This window comes from Protopterus annectens, chromosome 2.part1 (genome assembly GCF_019279795.1).
Source record: "Protopterus annectens isolate FY-2018-M chromosome 2.part1, PAN1.0, whole genome shotgun sequence".
Lineage (NCBI taxonomy): Eukaryota > Metazoa > Chordata > Ceratodontiformes > Protopteridae > Protopterus > Protopterus annectens.
Window position 1 is genome coordinate 348,858,936 of NC_056729.1, and position 25,796 is coordinate 348,884,731.

The 25,796-nt window shown below is 45.0% G+C and overlaps 1 protein-coding gene and 1 long non-coding RNA gene across 2 annotated transcripts in view; one reads left to right on the forward strand and one right to left on the reverse strand.

The window, feature by feature from the left end:
- LOC122794057 overlaps positions 1-7,998 on the reverse strand; it is a 72,718-nt gene extending 64,720 nt beyond the window's left edge. The window contains exon 1 of the long non-coding RNA XR_006363610.1: positions 7,909-7,998. This is a non-coding gene — a long non-coding RNA (uncharacterized LOC122794057). The remainder of the gene's footprint in view (positions 1-7,908) is intronic.
- Positions 1-25,796, forward strand: part of LOC122794056 (ligand-dependent nuclear receptor corepressor-like protein) — a 1,533,107-nt gene that overhangs the window by 236,089 nt on the left and 1,271,222 nt on the right. The window lies entirely within an intron of this gene.

Genomic DNA, 25,796 nt, shown 5'->3' on the forward strand with positions numbered 1-25,796 from the left:
GCGAAGAGCAATCGCTGAAGCTGCTGCCCTACTCGAACCTTCGCTGCATAGGAAATCAGCCTCATGGACGAGTTCACAATGGATGTAAGGGTATTAAGTTGCGCTGTCACTTTCTCTGAGACAGCAGCATCTGTAGTACCCTGGAGGGTATCTCCCAACTCTTTGACTAGATCCCTCTGTAGACGTGTAAAATGGGTCAAATAGTTCAGGGATCGCATGGAAAAAGCCGCTGAACTAAAAATGCGCTTCCATACCTGTCCATAGTCCTAGAATCTTTATTAGGGGATGGACAGATGAGGAAGATTCCGACATCTCCTTTTTCGTGGCCGCTGCCACCACCATAGCGTCCACTGGAACTCCCTTTGTTAAGTAGGTCTTGTCCTGAGGTGCAGTGATGTATTTATTGGGTTTCCTTGGGACTGGTTCCACTGTGTCAGGAGCCTCCACGCCCTTCGAGCAATTAGTTCCATTAATTCGAAGGGCGGAGTGACCCAGGAGGAAGAAGGGCGAGCACCAAATGCCTTCAGCAAAACTGACTCATCCTCAGAAGGGGGAAGGGACTGCCAGTCACCTCTCTGTTTCAGGATCTCCAATATGTCCGAAAAAGAGACATCTTCTGAAGGTGACTTAGGGGACCCTTCTGACTCATCTAAGTCAGTATCGGATGTCAAGGATTCTTGTGGAGAATCCAAGTGTCTCCTCTTACACAATCTTTTCCTAGGTACTTCTTCGTGGGGAGCATCCGAAGAAGCCTCCGAGGAAGAGGGGGCACCCTCCAGGGGTGGCTGAGACACTGGTGCTCGACGCTTGGATGTGGCCGTGGGTGCAGAGGAGGATAACGGCCCTTTATGGGGAGGAGAGGTTGCTTCCACTGATGTGGTTGTCTGGGTAGACAACACCTTCCTCATTAGGTCGAAGCCCCGGGTCCTGCATCGAAGAATCTCCGGTTCGAAGAAATGGGAAGAATCCCGAAACAGGCACGAAGGCATCGACCCGAGGACGGAGCCGAATCGATCCGCCGAGGCCCGAGGAAGAGTCGGAACCGAAACGTCGGTTCGACTCTCGGCCCCGGAACCAAGGACAGACCGTCGGCTCCGAGACTCCGGTATCGGGTCCGACGGAGTCGAGGTGAGAGGAACAGACCGAGAAAAGGACGGTTCTGGACCCGAGGGCTCCACAATCAGAAGATCAATCTCTTCCGGCTCCAAAGACTGAACAGGTCTCGGAGGAGGAATGGATGGAGACACTGGGAGGCCTTCAAGTTTCGACACCAACTGGGTGGAAACTGAAATAAGTTTGGACAGGGCCGAATGCTCCAATAACTTCTGCACCACACGATCCATATCGACATCGGAGAGTTTGGAAGAACGGGTCGAAGGAACCGAAGACGGAGCCGACCTCAAAGTCGAAGGAGGGAGCTCCATCACCGGTTCCAAGACTCGAGGCTCAGGAACCGACACCAGTTGAACACTCGGCCCCGAAGTCTGTGGAACCGGTGATCTAACTTTACCCGAAGAGCTCGGAGCCGATGACTTGGGCTCCGACGTCTTCGATTCCTTCGAGGATTTCGATGCCTGGTCAGAAGCATCCAGAGCCTCCTGAAAAGAAGGTTTTAATAAACCTCTGTCCATGAGTTTCCTGCGCCTATCTGTCATGACCCTCCCACTAAAAGAGTGACAGATAGAACAGTCCTCTTGTAAGTGGAGAGGGCCAAGGCAGTAGACGCAGGAACTATGGTTGTCAGTCACTGACATTTTCTGGCCACACTGACAACGCTTAAAACCTGATTTTACTTTATCAGACATTTTACAAGTAAGAGTCAAGTCCAGTATAGTAGTCAAATCCGGTGAAAAAGTGTCAAGTCCGGTTCAAATTTAAGAAGGGTTGGTAGGCCCCGAAAAACTCTAACCGATTAATAAAATTAACGGTACTGAGAATTTAACCTACTCAAACACACATACACTCAGTATATCAACTAATCCTTTTCTATTATCAAAGAGAACAAATTATTCAATAAAATATAACAAAAATAAGTTATATCTTAACTTAAGATGCTCGAGCTAGCTCCCAGCGGTGCGAACGCAGCAGCGGCAAACTAGATCTGAGGTAAAGGTAGAGGGGGATTGTGGGTATTAGATTGTCTCGAGCTTCTTCTCGATGCAGAGCTTGCAAGCGACCGACACGGAGCAGAGGATCGGCTCCGAACCCATGTGTAAGAACAAACGGCGAGATTGAACACTATCACATCAGAGGTTATGCTATAAGGATAGGAATACTAAGAATGACAGGGTAGCAACAACTAAAGTTGGGCACTTTTCCCTGCTACAATTGTTGTTGCTGTGATGTTATAAACAAACATGTATTTTTTTACATTCAGTAACTAAAAAGAATTATGTATTCGAGTCCAGCAACATGTCAACCAATATAACATATTTAGCCACCTGTAATGCATGTCAGGCATTTTATGGGGGGGATCAACTAGAAAACTGAAAGAAAGAATAACTGAACATTATTCAGAAATGAGAAGACGTACTGATACCACTCTTTTTAGCTAAACATATTAGTGAATATGGTAATGGACACACATTTTCATTTAGAGTGATATGGTATATAAAGATATGTGGGGTGGAGATTTGAATAAACTTGAAGGAATATCAATGGATAATACGTCTTTGCTCATATGCATTACTGGGTTTAAATCAAATTGCCTCTTTGAAACCTGTATTTAAGACAGACAAATGTGTTTGAAATAGAGATCTATGCTTTTAAATTGAATTGTTTTAAACTAGGATGTCAATTGTTAAAATAATTAATGGCTGTGTGATTTTTAATGGTATAAATAAGGTTATATGCGTTAGAACTTTTATACACTGATGAAGGGTTTGACCTGAAAGCTCTTTTATTAAACACTTGTTCAGTATTAGTGTTGCTTGGTTTATTTTATTTTTACTATTGGCAGCAGTAAGGAGCCAGTCGAGGTATGGAAAAACTTGAAATCCTTACAGTCTGAGATGAGCTGCTATCGCTCCCATGTATTTGGAAAACACCCCTGGTGCTGTGGTAAGGCAAAAGGGCAGTGCTCTGAACTGGAAATGACTGGCTCCCAGTTAGAAGTGCAGCAATATCCTGGAGCATTTGTCCATTTTTATCTGATAATATGCAACCTGAAGATTTACAGAGCAGATCCAATTGTTTTTCCAAGAATGGAAGTATTGACTGTACCAAAACCATCCGAACTTGGTTGGTTTGCTGAACTGCCTTATTTGAACTGGCTGAAATCCAAAATGGGCCTCCAGTCCCCTGTTTTGGGCACTTAGACTCTTGAGTAAAACCCGGATCCTGTTTGGTCTGGTAGGACTTTTTGGATAACTTTTTTGAGCAGTTTTTGAATTTCCACAACTGCTGCTGCCCTGTGACTGGGTGGAATATCCGGGAGTCTTTTTTGGGTTACTGGACTTGAGGAAAGTGGAATACTGCAACTTCTGGAAATGATTCATTGCACCCATTTGTCCAATGTTATCTGTGAGGCGAATTGGTGCAGGGATAATCGTCCACACCTGCCTCCAGTGGAAGACAGTTAGGCCTCCATTCAGGAGTGCTGATAGGAGTTACCAGAGAATGCATCTCTGGACCCCTGGTTCTGCAGGCCACCTTTGCCTCAAGGACGGCATCTCCTATTTGTACTTCCCCCTCTGCCCTGGGGGAAGTCTTTGTCACGTGAGCCTTGAAAAGACCCCTGGGATTTTTTGAACCATTGGCTGGAGTGCTGGGAGTGCCTTCTGTGTGGAGTCTACATGTCCGCCCCACGGTTGGGTTGGCGTTCGAAAGACGTGCGTAAATGGGCGTGCCTTCGTTGAAGGTTTAATGTCGAGCTGGCACCTCGGCGTTCGTGAAAATCTACTGCCAATCATTAGCAGACTGGAGTTCTGCTATGGCGACCCTTAACCACGAAAAGCCGAAAGACAACAACAGTCTCCCAACTTCTCTAGTTCCTGGAATAGGACCGGTGAGGAGTGAAGAAACATACACCTACAGCAGAAAGGGTCTTTCCATTCTTCTCACATCTGGAAAGTGTTTCTTTTACTTTGGGGCTCTAGGATGGCATCTCCCATTTGTACTTTCCCCTCTGCCCTGGGGAAAGTCTTTGCCACGTGAGCCTTGGAAAGACCCTGGGGATTTTTTGAACCATAGTCTCCCACTTCTCTAGTTCCTGGAATAGGACCGTTGCGGAGTGAAGAAATGTACACCTGCAGCAGAAAGAGTCTTTCCATCCTTCTCACATCTGAGAAGTGTTTCTTTTAATTTTGTGCCAAATAGGGATGATCCGTCAAACAGAAGATCAACGAATGAATATTTAAATGGCTCAGCAAAATCACACAAGCGAATCCAGGCAGGTCTCCTAATAGCTATGCCTGAACTTGCTGCCCCAGTTGTCCCTTCGGCTGCGTAAGTAGTCAGGCTCATGGACGAGTTAGAAATTGCTTTGAGGGTAGCGAGCTCTGAAGCAACTTCGTCTCGTAGCTCTTCAGCTACTGCTGCTGAGAGAATATCTGACAGATCTTTGATTAGATCTTTCTGTAATCTGGTAAAATGCGCCATGTAGTTCAAAGATCTAAGAGCAAGGTCGATGAAGCATAAATGCACTACCCGAATCTATCCACAGAAATGGACTCCTTGTTAGGAGGATGGATAGTAGGACTTTCCTCAGCAAGTTCCCTCTTTGTGGCTGCCACTCACTATGGCATCTACGGGAGTACCTTTAGCCCAATGCTCTTCTTTGGGAGCAGAAAGGTTCCGGTCAGGCCTCTTGTGAATTGGTTCAATGGAGTCAGGAATCTTCCACGCCCACTGGGCAATCAATTTAATGAGGTCATCAGCAGGTTGGAAAGATCCAAGCAGTAGAGGGTTGGGCATGAAAAGCCTCCAAATATATAGACTCCTCAGAGGAAGGCTGGAGGAAAGTCCAGCCACCCCTCTGTTTTAGGATTTCCAGGATATCCCTGAAGGAATCATTAGAGGGTGACCGGGGGGGCGGGGGGGGGACCTCGCCCTTCATCAAAATCTGTATCCGCAGTGCAAGATTCCTCTGGGGAGTCCAAGTGCTTCATCCTACACTTTTTCCTTGCAGGCACTTCCTCTGAGGGATGTTCCGGGGAAGTATCCAGAGAGGAAACCGCCAAAGTGGGTCTTTCCTGGGATGTTTGTGCCTTCTGTCCCAGGGATGAGCCTGATGGAAGCTCTGGTCGAGGGGAGGTAGAAGTTTGGCTCAACAGGGATGGCAAAGACTAGAGTCCACAATGTACAAGGCCTTCTCCATGATTTGGAGGCCGGAGCCCCCCCCCCCCCCGGGAGAAGGATGGGAGCCCGGAACCCCGAAAGACTCCTTCAGAACAGTGGTCCCATCTTGCGGCGAAGAGGCAACCACTGAAACTGAAGGCTGGGTCGAGCCAATGAAAGCTGAAACACAGAGGGGCATGGAAGGTTCCAAAATTAAAGTAGCCAATCCCTGCCCCTCAGAACCAGCAACAAAGTCCCAATCCCAGGAAGCCTTCGGTTCTGAAAACCTGGAGGAGCTCAAGGCAATTCTCGGTTCTGGAGAAGAGTTTCTTACCAGAACTGAGACAGTCTGAGAGAAGCAGGTCAGTGCCACGGGCTCCAATGACTCGACTAGAGTTGGAGGAGGAAGATAAGATGGTGTCAATATGGCCGGTCCCAGTGCCGACTTAGCTGGGAACCGAAAAAGGTAATCCCTTCACCATCAGGAACTGGTCCACCATCCTCATTATGTCCGATTCTGAGAGGCTCTTAGTGGATCCAACAAATGAAGCCGAAGGAGACCTAGAGGGTCTTGGTTCAACAAAGGGACTTGGTCGATCCTCGACTGGATCACCTGAGGGAGAGTACCTAGACCTTGGTAGTGAAGTTAAAGTTATCTGCTCTGGTACCGATAAAACTTCTGATGCAGAGGCAGTCGAATCAGAGGGTTTAGTAGGTGCAGTTTTTCTTGCCGTTCGGTGCTGAGGAAGCTGTCGACACCAAAGGCTGTTTCGATAACTTTTTAGGAGGTTCCGAGGAACTGCTTGGAACAGAGTAAATTGTTTTCAGTTAGAGTTCAGGCAGAGAACCTGTGACATACAGAGCAATTCTCTTGCAAGTGCACAACACCGATACGGTACACGCACCAAACATGCCTATCAGAATTGGGCATTTTCCTATTGCACTTTTGGCACCTCTTAAAACCATAAGTGCCCTTAGAATGTTTAACAGGAGAGTCAGCAACAACAAAGTCAGTGATAAATCAAACTGCACATGGCACAGAAATCTTCACACACAAATTAGTATTAACTATTTGATCCTTAAAAAAGTTACTTCAATTTAATGTGGGCAGATGATTTAGCCAGAAGAGAGAATACTGAATTTAAAAACTGCTGTAGTAGGTCAGCATGTTGGGGGGAGATAGGAAAGTTTATTATGTCACCGTTTTTAATCAAGAAATAGTATTATTAGTTATTGGGCTTTCCTTAAGGGTAAAAATTGTTAAAAATTTCTACAAATTTTCTTTAATATCATACAAGAGGTAGAAATGTTAAGGACATGGTTGGGTATGGCTTATTTTTCCTCCCAAGGATATTAATGGAAGGGCAATGGAAATTCTGGGTACAACTGTGTGTGGAAAATGCTCAGTATGTAAATATATAGTGAGATCTTTTGAGAGAATTAATGGGGTTAAATATTACCCTTTAGCATCTTATACATGTACTACATAAAGTAGTAATATATGCGTTGTCTTGCCCCTGCAGTCTCTTTTATATAGGGGAAACAAAAAAGCCTTTAAGGTGAGACTACAGAAGCATATTAGAGATATAAAAAATAATGATCAGGATAATCCAGTTGCTATGCATTTTAATATGATGCATGAGGGGGTGTTTACAGAATTGAAAGTGTGCATTTTAGAACAAATTTGTGAAAGGGATATTGTTGCATTAAAAAGCAAACTGCTGTTTAAGGAAACAATTTTCATTCTTAAATTTGATACCTTGGTGCCTAAGGGCCTAAATAAGGAATGTAATTGGAAAGCCCTTCTGCAATACAAGCGTTTTTATTGGTTAATTATTTTATCGCTGTTAGTTTTTTTATTTAAGAGGGGTGTCTTCTTTTGTATGTATTAACTCAAGGCTTTTTTTGCTGAGGAGCTAGAGAATTTGTATATTCCCTCAGTGTTGTGTGTGCGATAATAAAATTTATTTACTGCATGCAGTTTGATCCATCACTGGCTTTGTTGCTGCTGGATTTTTTTCAGTTCTTTTCATGTAGTATTTCCAGACACTGAGAAATTAATCAGCTCAAGAATAATATACACCAGAAAGGGGATGTAAACTGGTTAAAACCAGTTTGTTTGTGTCTTGGCTTTTCCCAGTTAGGGCTCGCCACAGTGGAACTCCGGTCCGCTAATGATTGGTAGTGGATTTTTACGCACCTGGTTACCAGCCCTGACGCACAACGCCCCATTCACGTATGCCTCCACACAGAAAACGCTCTAGCTGAGAATCGAACGGGACAACGTCTTGCTATGAGGCGACAACGCCACCGCTGCACCACCACCGCAGTAAACTTTCAAAAGGAAGCAGTTCAGACTTCAGACCATCACACCCCCTGAATAAGTAATACATTTTTGGAACATTCTTCTGAGATGCTGAAACTGATTATAAGAACACAGCAAAGATGTATATAAAAAAGTCTTACAAGCGACTTCAAGCATAATTAACAATCTGTAAAAAAAAAAAATGACAGAAGGCTTGCTTTCTTGAGAAAATTTCAGCATCCTTTCATTCTAAAAAGTGTCTGCCAACATTATCAAACATCAACAGTTATGATAAATTATATATGCAAATAAAAAATGCCATATACCTCTCTTCTGATGAAGACTCCATTGCTCTCCTAGCTTTTCTTCTGCTTTGGGTTACTGATCTTCCCACACTGACTGCTTTCCTCTGGCCTAAAACATAGAAGCATTAAACATCCTTATTAAACCGGGGATTTCTGGTGCAGAAGGTTATGAAAGCGACAGTTTCAAATACACAGTCTTGCACTTCTTAATAAACACCTTTTAATCTCATGGCATTATCCTAAATTATCCAGAATAGCTACATTTCTAATATTTGGAGATGCAATTAAAAATAAAAAAATCAGAGTTAAAAGTTCCTACACAGTGGCATCTCAGTTTAAAAGAATGCAATAACCATTCACAGGTCACTTCTCAGATTTTTCCATGGAAACAGCAGATCTAGTGGGTGGCTGTTATCAAAGACATAACAGATCCATGGGAAAGGCCCAAAGTACTGAAACCAAACTCCAGGGATTTATTAGCTTAGTTACACAATTTCATAGGTAGGTAGGTACTAGGCTATTGGCTCTATGGCCTATATAAGCCTAGACAAAAAGGTACCCTGGCTTTTGCCACCCAAGATAATTATTTTCCTGTGCTACTGTCAAGCAAAGCCACAGAAGTGATCCCCGGGGTGAATTTCCTATTTCCCATCCAATCATCAAGAACACAATGGGTTCCCCCAATCTTGGAACAGTAAAGCAGCATGCTGTCCATATCTTTCAACTTATTGGTGCAAGGAATTTGCACAAAGCCTAAAATAATGGGGAACAAAGACCCCAAAACAGGGAAAGATTTTAAATATTGCTCTTATAACCTTAGAAAGTTGCTAGAACAGGTTTTGTGTTAGCATGCATTTTCTGAAGGATATAAAGTCTGAAACACAAAATGTGCGCCATTAGTGACTTCAATCTTCAGTCATTTGCCAGAAAACACGTTTTATGATGAAGTCAAAAATATGCGGCAAACATCTGGACATAATGCATAAAACTTGCCAGTTGATAGGTACTGCTGTAGAAGATCAGTCTCTGCCATTTTAATTCAAATTTCACATACAATACTCCCATAATTAGCTTTAAACACATGCACTTATAGTTAAATAAAGCTGTTAAAAGTCTCAGCCATCGTCCAGGCTCTACACAAAATAATTCAAAAGCTGAACAGGACTAGCAAGAGATGATATGGAGAAGCTGAAGACAAATATGATTCACTCACTGACTGTTATGAGTAACTCACAAAAAGTACAGTTGTGTACCTACCATAAATGTAGATGTTAGTGTGTATTCACTGTTGCAGTCATTACACTTGGGTTATCTTGCTGGCAGGCTACCCGCAGTCGGCCTGAATTCCAAAGACCTGGTCCGGTGTCGGTTGCTGTCGCCTCTTCCCTGACGTCAGTGCACCAGGGGTATAAAAGATGCAGCCGATGCCATTTTCTTCAGTTTTTCTTGCCCCAGATGTCAGGTGCCCCCAAAAGGGTAGGCTAAAAATTCTGCTCATAAAAAAGCATGCACTAACAAACATTACCTTCATCTACAAGCAAATACACCACATAGGTTGTATAGAATAGAGAAATACAGATAAGTCCCAGCAATGAAAGGGGGATGGAGGGAGGGTAACCTGGACTGCAACAGTGAATACACTCGAACATCTACATTTATGGTAGGTACACAACTGTACTATATTCATCTTGTTTCACTGTTGCAGTCATTACACTTGGGTTGAATCCCAAAGCTGAGGTTGGGTGGCTGGGCCTAGATAGAATTAGGAGTGGCTATGAGGCACTGCAGAACTGCAGTGGCGAAGCCTGCTCTGGATTTAGAGTAAAGAGGTAAGTGGTAGTGCTTTGTAAAAGTGTGTACTGAAGTCCAAGTTGCAGCCTCCAAAATGTCCTTGGTTGGTACTCTGAGGAGGGCTGCTGAAGTGGCTGCTGCTCTGGTTGAATGTGGCCTAATGCCCTTAGGCACTGATTTGCCATGTTGTGAATAGCAGAAATGTATGCAGTGGCCTATCCATTTTGAAATACTCTGCATTGAAATAGCTTTTCCTTGCGATCCTGCAGCATATGTCACTAAGAGTTGCTCAGTCTTTCTGAAGGCTTTAGTTTTGTTCAAGTAGAAGTGTAGCTGTCTGTGTATGTCCAAAGAATGCATAAGTCTCTCCCCCTTATTCTGTGGGTTTGGATAAAAGGTAGGCAAATGAATGGTTTGGTTAATAGCCACAATGGACACTACCTTAGGCATAAATGTTGGGTTTGTCCTTAGAAAAAGCCTGTCCGGATGGAAAATAATAAAAGGTTCCACAGCCATTAGTGCCTGTAACTCAGACTCTTCTTGCTGAGGTTATTGCTAGGAGCAGTGCAGTTTTCCATGATAAGTATTTTATCTCAGTTGTATTGGCTGGCTCAAAAGGAGGCAGTGTGAGCTTTTCCAAGACAAAATGGAGGTCCCATACAGGTGTTGGAGCTCTCCTTGGAGGTCTTATGTTTTTGGCCCATCTGAGGTACTGCCTTAGCAGTGGATGTGAAAAAATAGGTGGATCCGTATTGTAATGAGCTGAAATGGCAGAGGCATGGATCTTAACTGATGAGAAGTATAGGCCTTTGCCCAGCATCTCAGTTAGGTATTGTAAAATCTGAGGAATATTTGGTACAAACATGTCTATTCCTTGTGCCTGGTTCCAAGCACAGAATCTCTTCCATTTTTCTGTATAAGATTTTCTGGTGCTGGGCTTCCTGGCCTCCAAAATAACATCTATAACTGCTTTAGAGAGAGGTGTGTTCTGAATGGTTACATTATCAGCCATGCCGCCAGATTTTTTGGCTGTGCAGGATATGATTGTTTTGTTGGGTCAGCAAATGAGGAATTTGGGGTAACGTCCAGGCTGGGCCTTGAGACAAGCTCTTTAGGGTTGGGTACCAGTGCTGGCGTGGCCAGTCTGGGGCAATCAGTATAATTTTTGGCTTCTCTTGTCTGACCTTTAGGAGTACCTTGGGGAGGAGAGGCAGTGCAGGAAAGGCATATACTGTAAGGGTTTTCCAGCTGAATGATAGGGCATCCACTTTCCATGCTTGTTTGTACAAGTCCTTGTGCAGAATCTCTGTAGTTGGCAGTTGTGCGGTGAGGCAAATAGATCTATGTCTGGGCATCCCCATTTCCTTGTTATCATGCTGAAGACTTGTGGATCTAGTTTCCACTCGTGAGGATCTTTGAGATTTCTGCTTAGTTCGTCTGCTAGAGTATGTGTCTTTCCTGGCAGGAATTGTGCTTGCAAGTGTACTTGATAAGTCAATGCTGTATTCCACAAAGTCATGGCTTGTCTGCAGAGGGGGAAGGAATGTGCGCCTCCCTGCTTATGTACCACATGACTGTAGTATTGTCCGTCTTTACCAGCAGTTGTCCTGGATGAAGCAGATCCCTGAAGGCTGTCAGGGCATTCTGAACAGCTAGCATCTCTTTTTGATTAATACATTTTCCTGCCATGTGGGCCCCCTCCCAGGCATAATCTGATGCATCTGTTGTTAGTGTCTGCCTGGCCGTGGGTAGAGTGAATAGCTGTCCCTTGTGGTGACAGGCCTGTGCCCACCACTGAAACTCCTATTGCAGGCAGGGAATGATGGTAATTAATGTTTCCAGGCTGTGGCAATGTTGAGTCCAAACACTTTTTAGATATCACTGTAGTTTCCTCATATGCAGTCTTGCATATGGAATTAGTAGAATGCAGGATGCCATGAAGCCCAAAGCCTGCAGAATTCTTCTTGCAGATACCAACATTTCGAGGTAAGAAGTCAGTTGCCTTTGTCTGGAGTGAGATAAGCCATCTGGGCAGTTGTATTTAAGCTTGCACCCAGGAATATTATCTCTTGAGAGAGTTCTAGTTTTGATTTATTTTCGTTTACCGTGTACCCTAGGCAAATTAGTAATCTTTTTACAAATGCCAGATGCCTCAGTAAAATGTCTTTGTTCTCTGCTTGAATAAGGCAATCGTCCAAGTAAGGGTATATTTGAATTCTCCTTTGTCTGCAGAAAGCAATTACTGGTGCCAGGCATTTTGTGAATACCCTGGGCGCAGTAGATAAGCCAAAGGGCAGTGCAGAGGATTGGTAATACATTGATCCAGCTATGAATCTGAGGTATCGTCTGCAAGACTGTCTGATTGGGATATGCAGGTATGCCTCTTTTAGGTCCAAAGTTACAAGCCAAGCCTTGTTGCCCAGCATGGGCAGAAGCTGCTGCAGAGTCAACATTTTGAATTTTGGAACATCCAGAAAAGTGTTTAGAATAGACAGGTCCAGTACTGGTCTCCAGGCTTTGTCCTTTCTGGGTACCAGGAATAGTAGAGTAAAATCCTTGACCCTGCTCTTGCTGTGGTACTCGCTGAATGGCCCTCATGTCAATGAGAGATGTAACTTGCTTTTGTGCTTCTGCCCATTGATTTTGTGGCAGGTCTGGCATACCTTTTGCCTTTGGCAGGGTGTAAAAGTGGAACCTGTAACCCTGGGACACTATATTCAAAACTCATTTGTCCTGGGTGATTATATGCCAATTTTGTGAAAAAAAGTGCTATTTTCCCCCTAAGGGGGCTGACAAAAGATAAGTGCTTGGTATAGGCAGAGGAAAGTCATTGGGACTATTTTCTATATGGCTGTGATTTGTCTTCTCTGCTTTTGGAGGTAGAAGGCACCCCATTGTTTAGGCCTGTGTGAGCCTTGGGGCTTTGATCTGCCTCTAGGGCGTCTGTATCTGCCTCTTTGTGGCCTGTCTGACACTGGAAAGGACCAATTCTTTGAAGGCCAGTTCCTGCTAAATCTGGGTGGTTGTACCTGTAAGAAATCCTTAACTGTCTGCATAGATTTCGCTTTATCCTCCATTTTCTTCAACACCTCTTCTGCCTTAACACCAAACAAAGTATCATGCTGTAAAGGAGCATCCAATAATTTTGCTTTAACATGATCAGGCAGATTTTGTTCCTTTAACCAAGCATGCCTTCTAATGACAGTACCCGTAACAGCAGCCCTGCAAGAGGCCTTCAGTGAATCAAAACCACATTGCAAAGTATGCTTTCCCACTTGTTCAGCTGCATGCAATAAATCCTGCATTTCCTTGTTATCTGGACATTCAGAATTTGTCAACATTTTCTGTTTTAGCAGTGACATTAAATATTGCTGATATTTAAGCATATGAAATTGACAATTTAAAGCCCTTACAGCCAAGGTAGCAGAAATGTAACCTCCCCCCCCATCTGTCCAGTGCCCTAGAATCCCTATCAGAGGGGGGAAGGGTTTTTCGCAGTGGAAGCCTTGACCCCTTCGGGACCCTGAGATATAGTTTCTGGGTCAGCAGCAGGGATTTTATACAGAAATTTGTTGGAATCTGGAACCCTGTAGTATCTGTCTGGCTTAACCGGTGCAGAGGGTAAAGAGTCAGGAGACAGGCTGGACTCTGAAAATACATCTACTATGTCTAAAACAGGGGGAATAGCAAGAGGTCTGTGCTGAGGTAGTAAAAAAGTCTGAGCCTTTTCTTAGATTCTGAGTAATCTTGGCTCTCCCAGTGAAAGTGTTCCCTTATGGTATGAAGGGTTTCCCCAAAAGAATAATCCTCAGGAGGAGAGGTTGAAGGAATAGGACTCTCCAGCATCAGAATCCTCATAGGGAGAAAGGGAGTATCCCTGTTCAGAAGAGGAGTCAGAGAAAATGGAAACCTGATATGAAGATTCATATTCTGTCTCTTGCCTAGGTCTCTTATCAGGAGGGAGATGGGAACCACTGATCAAAGTAATTAGGTCTTCGGCCATTTTAAGCACCTGTTTTTTAGGCATGGAAGTCTGCGCAGGAGAATGCTGTACTTGTTTCTTTGTTTTTAGAGCTGCTTTAGTCTTTGCCTTTGAAGCTGAGGTTGGCTTTACATACAAATGCGTAGGTCTGAAAACACCTTCAGAAGCCGATGCCTGGTCAGCAGCTCCGGACCCATCTGAGGTAATAGTTTCAGAGTGTCCAATACCTTGAGTATCCATAGGCCTAGTTGGCTCCACGTGGGAGTCGGAAGTGGCCTGTGGCTCTGAGGTAGCGGGCATCAGGGGCTGCGAAAGCACCTCACCGAGAACCGGCAACTTGCCTCGTGGAAGTTTCGTCGGTTTTGGACCTCGGATGCCTGTCCTTTTCCTTTCCCTTGCACTTTTTATAAACTCCGGTCGTCGGCTGTTCCGACGGCATTATATAATTAAATCTTCGGCCAAAGTAATGAAAGGCAAAATCGTACCGACGCTCAATAGTGTGTTGGTTAAATCTAGCACAAAACCGACAGCTAGCAAAATCGTGGTCAGGGTCTAGGTAAGGAATACAGTAAGAATGAAAATCCTTATGAGGTATTTGCTTCCCACAAGAAATACAATTGTTAACTTTTTCTGACATTGGTCTGGAGCAAGAAAAAAAGTTTCCCCAACGGGGTACTTAGCTTTAATGAAGACTTCAGATCTGAAATTTGACATGAAAATCTCAGGAGTCAGCCGACCGGCACTTGCGAACTGCTTTTGCTTCGGGCACCGCGCGGCAAGAAAGACTGAAGAAAATGGTGTCAGCTGCATCTTTTATACCCCTGGCGCACTGTCAGGGAAGAGGCGACAGCAACAGACGGCGGACCAAGACGCTGGAATTCAGGCCGACTGCGGGTAGCCTGCCAGCAGGATAACCCAAGTGTAATGACTGCAACAGTGAAACACGAACATCTGCCCTACTATCTTGTATTCAAGTTTTTTCTTTAGATTCATAACAGTATCATACCAAATCACTTTGGAAAGGCCTCCCCAGCAGAAGCAAAACCACTTCAAGCCTTACTAGTGCAATCCACTTTTTCTGACACTTGATAAAACTCTGGATCACAAATCATTTGGCTGCTTTGAGACACTTGAAGAGGATGTGGATGGCGTCAAGACAGTCGCATACAACTCTATCCATATGAGCAAGTGCAAAATTTAGGCTGCATTCTGTGAACACCTTTCTGCGAATGTTCAAATTTAAAAAAAAAAAAAAATCTGGCAACACTTTTCTGTATATAAAAATGAACTTTAACAGTGTGACATTCTAGCTACACTTGCCAGATCAGTACACAGTTGTGGACTTGCCAGAGCACTGTCCTTTAGATGAATTAAAAAAAAATGCAAACATTGCCTGTTTTACAAATGCTTATTGTATTCAGCATCAGCCATTCCTTTTAAAAGTTATTAATAGAACAACAGGTAGTGTACTTGCTTTTGATGCATAAGACTGTGGGTTCTACTCCCACAGGGGGTGGATGCTGCCATACTGAGAATGAGAAGTTATGTACCTACCATAACGTTCCATGTTAGTTGTCTTCTCTCGCCTTCTTTCTTGCTTGATGGGTTCGGAGCCGATCCTCGGCTCCAACTCGGCACTTTGCTAAGCTCGAGAGTCACTTTTACCAGCTCGAGGCAGCCCCATATCCCATGATGCAAGGCGGTAAGTACACAGATCTCGTTTGATGACTATAGGCAATAGCACCTAGCATAAACACTTCCAAAAAGGAAGAAAGAAGGAGAGAAAAAATCCTGAAGGATGGTAGGAGGACCAGCACTGTATGGTCTTCAGAAGCATACTTCCTTGTAGAGAGAAAGGTCTGTCCAGGCCAGGGGGAAGGAGGGAGGGTCGCAAGAAAGAAGGCGAGAGATGACAACTAACATGGAACGTTATGGTAGGTACATAACTTCTCAATGTTAAGTTGTCAATCTCGCCTTCATTCTTGCTTGATGGGACGGCGTGTCCCTAGCACCTCTATCCTGGGTGGCTCAATGGAACAGACTCTTGAGAACTGTAGAGCCAAAAATGGCTCTGTCCCTGGAGGCCAAATCCAATTTGTAATGGGAAACAAAGGTATGAGGAGTGGCCCAAGTGGCTGCTGCACAAATAGTGTCTAATGGAAGTCTAGCCTGAAAAGCTGTGGAAGTGGCTAAGCTTCTGGCTGAATGCTCTTTAGGTTTCGAGCACAGCTGTTTTCCCCTGAGCTGATAAAGTTCAGAGATGACAGAAGAAAGCCATCTAGATAAGGTCACTTTTGAGACAGGAAGGCCATTCTTGTTATCAGCATAACAAACAAAGAGCTGATCGGATATCCGGAATTGTTTTGTTCTATCCAAATAATTTCTGAGTTGGCGGTGAACATCAAGATAATGTAATTTTTGTTCCGATCCGTTTGATTAGTTTGGGAAAAATACAGGAAGATCAATAGCCTGATTCAAAATAGTCTTTGAGGCGACCTTAGGCAAAAAGGTCGGATTAGTTCTCAATGATACTCTGTCTTTGTGGAAAACTAAATAGGGGGGCGAACAGATAGAGCATGAAGTTCAGACACCCTCCTAGCCGATGTAATATCAACCAGGAATAAAGATTTCCATGAAAGAAATTTCAGGGAACATGAAACAGCTGGCTCGAAGGGAGGAAGAATCAAGGATGTCAGCACCAAATTTAGGTCCCATTGGGGAGGAGGACTCCTGATTGGAGGCTTCAAGAGAAAAATTCCTTTTAAGAAGGCTCTACAAAGCCTGTGGGACATAATGTTGTGATCTGCGAACCCAACATGAAAGTTCGAGATAGCAGCCAACTGAACTTTGACCGTGGAAGAAGAGGAGCCCGCGTGAAAGATTTCCGCTAAGAAATCCAAGACTGCTTGAACTGGAGCAGTAAAGGGATCAATATTTTTAGCTTTTGCCCAACAAGAAAAGAGTTTCCATTTGCTAGTATAAATCCTCCTAGTGGAGGATTTCAGGGAAGCTACTATGATGTCTCTAACAGGATTAGAGATCATAGGAAGCCTGGCTAAGGAAGGAAGTGGAGCAACCATGCTGTGAGGTTGAGAGAAGGGATAGACCGGTGCAGCTGACCCGATTGGTGAATCAGAAGGTCTGGCACTGGGTCCAGATGCCACGGCTGCACCAAGAGGTGACGATGGAGGAACGGAAACCAAATTTGTCGAGGCCAGTAAGGAGCAATGAGAATCATTTTGGCTCTCAAAACGGTGGCTTTCTGGATTACTTGAGGAATAAGCGGAAAGGGAGGAAAAGCATAAAGAAGTCCCTGGGGCCAATCCTGGGTCAGAGCGTCTCTGGGGGGATGGCCTGGCAGTGGGAAGAGAGAGAAGTAGTCTGGGCATTTGCTGTTTTGGGGAGTAGCAAAAAGATCGCAACATGGGCGGCCCCATTCTAGAAAAATCTCCTCCACTATAGATTGCTTGAGAGACCACTCGTGAGGCATGAGAATAGCTCTGCTCAATCTGTCCGCTAAAATGTTGGTTTTCCCAGGGATATGCGTTGCTACCAGAAACCGATGAGAGGAGATCGCCCATTGCCAAAGTCTGAGCGCTTCTCGACACAAGGGGTAGGACTTGGTTCCGCCCTGTTTGTTGATATACCATACTACAGACATGTTGTCTGTGTGGACTGCAATTGTCCCCAAGGGAAGAAAGTCGTTGAGGGCTTGCAACGTTAAAAGCACTGCTCTCATCTCTAGGACATTTATGTGCAGGTGGTATTTGAACGGTTGCCACGTCCCATGAACCATCCTGCCCTGATAATGGCCCCCCCACCCGATCAGGGAGGCGTCCGTAGTGACAGTGGCTACCGGGGCTGGGGGTACAAAGGGTCTGCCTTGGTGAATCTGGGGAGAAGTAATCCACCAAGAAAGATGATGCTTGCAAATCTGTGTCACCAGTATTTGGTGACGCATCGGAAGTTGTTGGTAAGACCACTGAGTGAACAACATCCACTGAAGAAGGCGCATATAGAAGCGGGCCAGGGGAAGAAGGGTAATGGCCGCAGCCATGAGGCCCAACACCTTTAGAACCATTCTGGCTTGTACTATCTTGCTGGCTAGGATGATTCTCACGTGACTTTGTATATCTGAAATTCTTTGGTCTGTTAGGGTAGCTGACATCCGAACAGTGTTTAAGTTTGCGCCTATGAAAGTAATAGACTGGCAGGGCAATAAGGAGTATTTTGCGTAGTTGATCGAGATGCCCAATTGAGCGCAAAGATTTATTGTATAATCCCTGGCTTGAAGAAGCTGATGCCTGGTGGTGGCTGAAAGGAGCCAGTCGTAGAGATACGGAAACACCTGGAATCCTTGACGTCTCAGGTGAGCCGTGACCACTGCCATACATTTGGTGAACACTCTGGGAGCTGTAGTGAGACCAAAGGGCAGGGCTCTGAATTGGAAATGACTGGACCCCAGCCGAAAGCGGAGAAGCCTTCTGGAGCATCTGTGAATTTTTATGTGATAGTACGCATCCTGAAGATCTATTGAGCACATCCAGTTGTCCTTCTGTAAGAAGGGCAGAATTGACTGAAGTGTGACCATTCGGAATCTTGTCTTTCTCACAGACTTGTTGAGTCTGCTGAGATCCAATATTGGTCTCCAGTCTCCCGTCTTTTTGGGGACCAAAAAGAACCTTGAGTACCTTGAGTAGATTCCGGGCTCTGAATGGTCTGTTGTAACTGGCTGAATGGCTCTTTTTTGTAGAAGTTTTGATACTTCTAACTCTGCAATTTCCCTTAGACTGGGTGGTACATCTGGAAGGGAATTTGAGTGAGAGAAAGGAGTTTCCTCGAAGGGAATTTTGTAACCCTCGGATATGATCGACTGTACCCATCTGTCTTGAGTGAGGGAAAGCCAGGCTTCTGGGTACAGCGATAGTCTTCCCCCGACTGCCTCCAAGGATGGACAGTCGGGCAACATCTCAGGGATGCTGAAAGGGCTTGTCAGAGAGAGGCTCTCTGCTTCCCTGGTTTTGTGGACCCCCTCGGCCTCTAGAGCGTCTGTTATTGTTACCCCTCTGCCTCTAGGGGTAAACTGACCACGTGAATCCGGCGTGACTCCTTGGGATTTGCGGAACCACATTTTGCCACCCTTCTGTTCTTTAGGGTAAGGTCTAGAAGGGGTGGAAAAACGGACCCCTACGGCAGAAAGAGTCTTGCCGTCCTGCTCACACCTGGTCAATGTTTCCTTCAATTGAGGGCCAAACAAAGCTGACCCAAAGGGAGAGTTTGTGAAGGACGCCTTAAAGGGATCTGCAAAATTACAGAGCCGCATCCAGGCTTGGCGTCTAAGAGCCACACCTGTACCTGTGGCTCTACTCGCTCCATCTGCTGCATATGATATCAGACGATGGAGGAGTTAGCAATAGAATTAAGGGTTCCTAGCTGCGAAGCAATTTTTCTTGAGCCCCTGCAGCTGTGGGATCCTGTAATGACTTCACCTAGCTCCTTAAGGATATCCCTTTGGAGTCTGGTAAAGTGGCATAAGTAGTTCAGCGAGCATAGCAAAGGTCGCTGAAGAGAACATCCGCCACCATACCTATCCATGGTCCTAGAGTCCTTATTAGGAGGATGGACAGGTGCGGAAGGATCTGCAAGTTCCTTCCTAGTGGCAGCCGCCACCACCATGGCATCAGCAGGGACACCTTTCGTGAGGAATTGCTTGTCCAAAGGGGCAGTAATAAATTTAGAAGGCCCCCTAGGAACTGGCTCTACAGAGTCAGGAGCAGCCCAAGCCTTTCGAGCAATAACCTGCATAAGGGGGTCGAAAGGCGGAGACACCCAGGAGGTGGAGGGCCGAGATCCAAACGCCTCCAGATATACCGACTCATCCTCGGAGGGATTATTGGAGGGCCAGTTTCCCCTCTGTTTAAGGAGTTCTAGGATGTCTGAAAAGGAGACATCCTCAGAGGGGGATCTTGGGGATCCCTCCGACTCATCTAAGTCGGTATCTGAAGTGATGGACTCGGGGGAGTCTACGTGTTTCCTCTTACAAGTCCTCTTGCGTGGAGGATCCCCTGACTGATCAGGAGAATCCTCAGAAGAGGGGGTTCTTCCCAGTGGGGAAACCTGAGGCGGAGGATCTCTGGGTCCGGGAGCAAGAGAGATGGCAGAGATATCGACAGGCACTGTAAAGGGAGGAGCTAAGGGAACAGACTGCTGGCTGAGTCCAGTGGCCAGCACACTCTTCATCATCTCGAAGGCTCCCCTCCCAGGGAGGTCCGAGAGAACCCGTTCCGAAGAAACAGGAACTCCAGGGCCCACTGAAAGGGAAGGCTCCGAGGCAGATGTCGGAGCCAAGCTCACCAAGGCCGAGGCTCCAAGAGGAAGAGTGGGGTCGGACAAGGGTCTGATGCCACTCACCCCCTCGGAGGAGACCAGGGAAGCCCGACCACCGAATCCCTCTAAGGAAGGTCTCGAAGAGGAGATAAGAGTAGAGGCTGAGGGAGCAGAAGGGGGGGGGGTATCTGTCCCTCAGCCATAGCAGAAACTATTCCCGAAGACTCCAGCTCCAAACTCTGTGGTAGAGTCGAAGGAGGAACTGCAAGGGGGTGTGGACTAATAGTCGTCTGTTGAGACGGACTATGTAACATCTGGGCCAGTGCCTGTGATTTTAATAATCTACTGACCACCCTCTCTAAATCATGGTCAGAAAGCCTGGATGACCTGGATGATCGGCTCCGATGGCTCCGTTCCGAGAGGAGAGGAGAGGAGAGGCCGAAGCCGAGAGTATCTGTTCCAAGGAAGGGGACCTGGACCTCTTCCTCGAAGGAACCATCGGAGCCGACGAAACCATGGATGCCGTCGGAGCCGACAACTTTTCGGCACCGACAGAAGGTCTCGATGCATCGGCTCCGGCCGGAGCCGATACAGACATAAAGGTAAGGGTGTTGGAGCCGGTCGGCGCCGACACCGAAGCCTGAGCCACATGGTGGTCGGAACCAATCGGAGCCGACACCGATGTGACCGAACCAGTATCGGCACCGATAGCCATCGGTGCCGAAGGTTTGTGCAAACTAGGATCGGCTCCAGCCGGAGCCGATCTCGACTCTGAAAGAGTCGGAGCCGAGGCCGCAGGCTTGGACACAGAAGCCTGGGCCTTGGAAGACTTGGGAGTCTTACTCGGAGCCGACTTAGCCGGAGAGCCCTCCGGTTTAAGTAGGCCCCTCAAAATCAATTTGTTTCTCCTTTCCTGCAGGACTCTCTGGCTAAAGGAATGACAAATCGCACAGGAGTCCTGCAGGTGGAGAGGTCCCAGGCAGTATAAGCAAGAAGTGTGACCGTCTGTCAGAGACATCTTCTGACAGCACGAGTCACACTTCTTAAAGCCTGAGACCCTTTCCTTGGACATGGTTGCAAAAACACACACACAACACAGTCCCAAGAAACAGTTATCCCAAATTTAAAGAAATAACCAACCTTTCACATACACACACACACCCTAACAAGGGGGGGATGGGAAGGGAGAAGGCCTGACTAAAAAAATTAAGGAGTGAGGGATATTCTAGTCAGAAAGGGACTAAATCTAAACTAAAAATGTTAAATATAAAGTTTTAAGGTGAAAAAGGGGCAAAAACAGTAATATATAAATCACTTACCAGGAGCTGGTAAAAGGAGGACCTCATCAGCGAAGCGGCAAACGAGATCCGGGTACTTACCGCCTTGCATCATGGGATATGGGGCTGCCTCGAGCTGGTAAAAGTGACTCTCGAGCTTAGCAAAGTGCCGAGTCGGAGCCGAGGATCGGCTCCGAACCCATCAAGCAAGAATGAAGGCGAGATTGACAACTTAACATTGTTCATTTTGGCGAAGACACAAGCACTTTACTTGTAGATGAAACCATGAAATATTAAGTTGTTTGCTCGCAGTAACCTCTTCCTTAGTTACAGATCTCTTTACTGTGGAATTATTTCCTATACCCTGGGGATCACATCAGTCACCCTGCTAGACAGGGGTCCAGGGAAGTAAATACTGTGGGAAGAAATAGCCAGGGAATTGTTATGGTTAGGCTTGTATAGGCCCCTAGGGCCGATAGCCTAGTACCAACCTAAGAACCTTAGAAAAGTAAATCAGTCGAACTACTCTAACAAATTCAGTCTTCAGACACCCTTCCTTAGAGATTGTTACTTGTAGCAAATGCCAAACCTAGTGGCAGCACACTCAGAATGGTATTTACATGTAATGCAATAAAGAAAATGGAAGCACTTACCAAGAATTATTAATAAACAGAGACAAAATAATGGACTTCTTATTTTGATAAATGGACCAACTTCTTGGGAAAAGTGAAATCACTGCACAAAAAATCCATGGGCATGGACTTCATATGCACTATTTGTTGGGATCATTCAACACTACTGTATTTTTGGCAGCAAGATGTAGAGTGATATGCAAAGCTTAAAGAAAAAGGTTAAAGCACCCTGGGGATCTGACATTGAAGAGAGTAGAGCAAATAACATTGAACATACATCGCAAGCTAGCCTTTTCAGCAACTCTTGGATCCAAATCTGAGATGCCTTTGGAAAAAATATATACATTTTAGAAATTCAGTGCTAACTAGGACGACTTCATCATAAAGCCACTGATTAAATAAGTTCAAGTGGAATTAACTTTTAACAGGTCCTGCTGATGCTATTCAGGAACTTCTACGCAAAAACAAACAATTAAGAGAAAAGTCTTTGCTTTACTTTTTCAACTTTTCACTCTGTCTCAAATATTTTGAGAAATATCCCCCACCCTTTTCATAGTCTTCCATTTTTTCTTTCAGCCTTTTAAGCATATGCTCAATTTGGGTCAAAACAGCAAGTCCTTGTCTAATGGGGCCTAAGGAGCTGGGTCTTTACATGTTGTGGCAGGGGCTGTATCCTTAGTCAATCGTATCTTTGGATAATCAACCCAGTAGCTGCTGCCTTTTAACCACATATGATAGAATGCTTGCAAAACCCAAGACAGTAGCTGCAAAAATCCTGTAATCTCCAAGGGCTTTGTCTTCTATATCCTAAGACTTGACTAAGTTGGGATAGGAAAGTCCCTTGAACTTGAGCACACAAGTTTGGCAATTTACAGCCTTGAAGGCCATTGTAGTAGAGGTTTAAAACCGCTCTACCACGGGTCAAGTATTCTGCTTTCCATGTCATTAGGGATGGGATTTTTGGTTGAAGCCTCAGAGTAACCATAACTTGATCAGTAGATGTATCCTTGTACAAGAACTTATAGGAGTCCACGACACTACAGAAATTGTCATGCTTCGTGGGAACAGAGGGTTGGGAATCTGTCACCAAAGATGCTCTAATGAATGCATTCTCTGAGACTTCAATAACTGGTGGCATAGCAAAGGGTTTAGGCTATGGCAATCCCAAATGTTCTCTATCTTTTCTGGGGATCTAAGTAATCCTTAGCTTCCCAACTGAAGTCCTTCATTCTAAGACCATCTCCAAATGAGAAATCCTCTGGTGGTGAGGCAAAGGATACATATCCTCACTGTCACATATAAAGACAGGGCTGAGGACAAACGCTGTATAAAACAGTCTTGTCCCTCCTCAGAGTGAGAAGGATCACATTCTTTACCTGGTCCCTCCTCAGAGTGAGAAGAATCACATTCAAAAAAGGTTTCTCTTTTCTTTCCTGGCTGGGGACCCCAAACACCGATGGCTGATAGTTAAAAGGCTGCAAGCACTTGAGGAATTGCTTGTACCAGCTTATGTCTAAAGGGCTTTTACTCAAGGACGAGGAGTTTTCTTCCAATAGCGTAGTGCCACTATAAGGGCATTACCAGTGTCTTGTCCAAGCAGGAGTTTGAGATGGGAGCTGCAAAAATGCTTTAAGCATTGGTACTCAAGAGCCCAAGAGGAACCGTAAAGACTAGCAGTTTAGCATTGAGCCCTTGCTAATCTTTCTCGAATGGATAACTTCTCTGTAGCATTTAGACGAGTAATCCACATACAATCTAGCAGACACCACTGTGGCCCTAGATAAGATGCATATAGCAGTTTCTGATACAAGTAGTCAGATTTCTTGTTCTTTGACAGTCTTCTGATTAATCTTCACAAAAGGAGGGTGATGTCACTTGTGGAATAAGGTAGCTCACACTTGCTGATGCCCACATTCCAACCTCAGGCAGATTACTGGGCATGTGTAATGGGGTTAGGACTGAAAAAAAATTTCAGAAATCTAAACACTCCTAATGGCTGCCTAAGTGACAGCACCTCTTGGCAGGCTCTCAACTCTGGTGTTGGGAAAATGAACGGGACACAGACAGGGGTCTAATGGTCAGCAAATCAAACATTTTAAAAATATTCCAAAAATTCACTTAAGGTAAGTTGGCTGCATTCCTGGGTCAAGCTGCAACAAACTCTAAAATACAGCAGCAGCTAAATACTCACTACATAAAATGTACAATCTGAAGTACTTTGAAATCTGTGGGTATCTTTTTTTCCCCAAGTAGATGCCTCAAGAATGATCCCAGTGCTTGCACCACCAATAAAAACAGTAGTAGCACCAGTGTCTCTAGTAGAATAAGGCTTGGCATGACCTTTCAAAGGGTCCACTGAACAGGGTAGCAAAATCTAAAGTGATGAGCCAGCTACTTTGATGCACTGTTTAGAAACTTTCTTTTCTTATTACCAGCAAAAGAAAAAAACTCCCCAAATATTCTGGGGACGACAGAAAATACTAGCAAGTAGACAGACTGATTCAAATCTAGTTTTGTAGCAATGCTCATCATGGAAGAGGTGTTTGTATGTAAATTAATTCTGTCCTTATCTTTACATAGTTTTCGCTGTCAGACATTTTTAAGAAGGGCAGTGGCAGATGGTTCAGCTGGTATCTGGTTAACTTCTCCAACACAAAGTTCAAGTCTTATGGCAAAGTCAGAGGCCTCCTAGGTAGTCTTCTATAGAGACCCCCCCCCCCCCAAAGAAACTGTTTTAAAGGTAGCATCAAGTCTAACCAGACGCACAGAAAGACTACAGTCTTTGGGGATACATAGATTGGATGTGGGAAGGCTGAGAGAGAATTCCAGGTTCTGCAAACAAGTCATGGTTGTAGGCTAAAACCCTTCTCTAGGCCCTTTTGAGACCGAGGTTGGCGGAGGCAACTACCAAGACAGGGATAAATGCAAATACCTTTGGTTCAGCAATGAGCTGCAAATGGTGTTTGGCACTTCATGAACAAAGTGGGAGCAGTAGCTAATCCAAAGGATTAATAAACTGTTTGCAGGATTCCTCTAATTCTAACACAAGAAAGCACCTGTAGTCTCTATATATGGGAATGTGTATGAAAAGTATACTGTACATCCAGAGAAACAATCACAGCTTGCAAAGGCAGAAAATGTAGAAGAGCTTGCAGAGTAAGCATTTTGCACTTTGCAACCTTTAGGAATTTGCTCAATTTGGACTGCCAAGGAAGGACATTTTTACTACTAGAAAAGTTTTGAATAAGAACTAGTTTCTTTTTCCTTGGAATTCTTGTGGCCTGTGATAGTAAGGTCTTTAAGCAAGAGGCTGCACAAGATGCAACTGATATTTGGGTACAGGATGCATTCCCTGAAACTCTGATACAGACAGGGACCTACTATGCAGCACCTATCTGAAAGATGCATCAGTTTTCCAATTTGTTAAGAAAAACGTGTGTGTTAAGAACTTAACATATGTTCACTGTTGCACTAATGACTCTTGGAACTTCTGTCACAGAAAGCCTGACCACCAGACCTACTTCGAGTGCAGAAAAATCAGTTGTGCAAAACCTTACCATAACCACAGATGTACTTCTCTTCCATGTTGCAATATTCTCACTGTGGGATCCTCCGCCTCAGGCAACCCAAACGTTCAGCTCTTATGCAAAAGCTTAAGACTGGTTGCTGTCAGGTGCGTGGGACATCACACACAGGGCCATAAATGTGACATCTGCACACACAGACCTCAGAACTGACTGCCCAAAACGGACAACAGTTTGAGAACAAGAATGATGTCATCCAGACAGGGAAAATGTCATGGAGGATTGAGGGGGGGGGGCAGGAATACCACAATATGGAATAGAAGGACATCTATGGTTATGATAAGACTTTACACAACTAATCCATGTCCTTCTATTC